The sequence below is a fragment of the Tupaia chinensis genome, unplaced genomic scaffold (genome assembly GCF_000334495.1).
Source record: "Tupaia chinensis unplaced genomic scaffold, TupChi_1.0 Scaffold144252_1, whole genome shotgun sequence".
NCBI classification, from domain to species: Eukaryota; Metazoa; Chordata; class Mammalia; order Scandentia; family Tupaiidae; genus Tupaia; species Tupaia belangeri.
This window is the reverse complement of record NW_006204110.1, coordinates 21,886-22,859: the sequence shown is the minus strand read 5'-3', so window position 1 is coordinate 22,859 and position 974 is coordinate 21,886. Positions and strand designations below refer to the sequence as shown.

General features: G+C 40.8%; 1 pseudogene; it reads right to left on the bottom strand.

Moving 5' to 3' along the window:
* Positions 1 to 527: 527 nt before the first annotated feature.
* Positions 528 to 974, bottom strand: part of LOC102480978 (sphingosine-1-phosphate phosphatase 1-like) — a 14,387-nt pseudogene continuing 13,940 nt past the window's right edge.

Sequence of the window (974 nt, the reverse complement as noted above, 5' to 3'; positions counted from 1 at the left end):
ACAGATTCCACTTCTCTTATTTTTAACGTGTTAGAGGGCAAGTTGTATTGTGTGTGCCTGCCACAGAGAGACAGAGTAAAGTGACAAATAACTCCTCATAGGGGATGGGCATATTACTATTTCTTCTCTTAAATTTCCCATTGGTCCCCATTGGTTCCCATTGGTGGGATTTGGGGCATGCAAACACACAAGCCCAATGTGTTATTTAATCCACCAGGATCAACATTGGAACCATGCAGTCAGCCACATGGAACTCAGCCACATGGCTGAATCTGGCCCACCTCTGCTCTTTTTCTTTCTCTCTCTTCTTTGTACTGTTAATAATCCCATGAATCAGAAAAGTATCTGCTTTTTCTTGTTGTTGTTGTTGTTCTGTATTTCAGAAAATTGTGCACAAACAACCAAGAGAAGTTTTGAGGGTTGCAAGGTGTATGTAATTTCAGCTTTCACTTTTTCTTTGCTCATATGTGAGAAGACGACATTGAAAGTTATTTAACTCTCATTCCTCATCCTGGCAAACCACTTACCTGTGGGCTTATAGAGTTCCAAAAGAGTTCCAATTTGGGATGAAAATGTGGGCTTGTTTCCTGCAATGATAGCAACAGGTTGTTTCTGTGTCTGGCAGTTGTAGTTTGGCAGGGTCTGATTCCCTCCAGAGAGCAAAAACACAGCATTTTGTAAAGTTCTTCTGTTACTTGGAAATACATTGTAGAGATCATAACCCAGGGAAAGGTTAGGGAGCAAATGGGGACTCTTATTGATCTCCTCAATGGCAAAGAGAAAGGCCAGGACATATTGGTAGTTCTTCCATTCATACCTAAACAGAGGGGACAGTGTTAGAAAATACAATAAATTCATATAAATCAGGGTAAATTCTTTAGCCAAGTCACAAGACATAAAGGTTTAGGTCTAGGCATCCATTCAGAGATTCTCCTGCACTGGTACATGGAGCTGGTGTGAGTAATATTCACAGG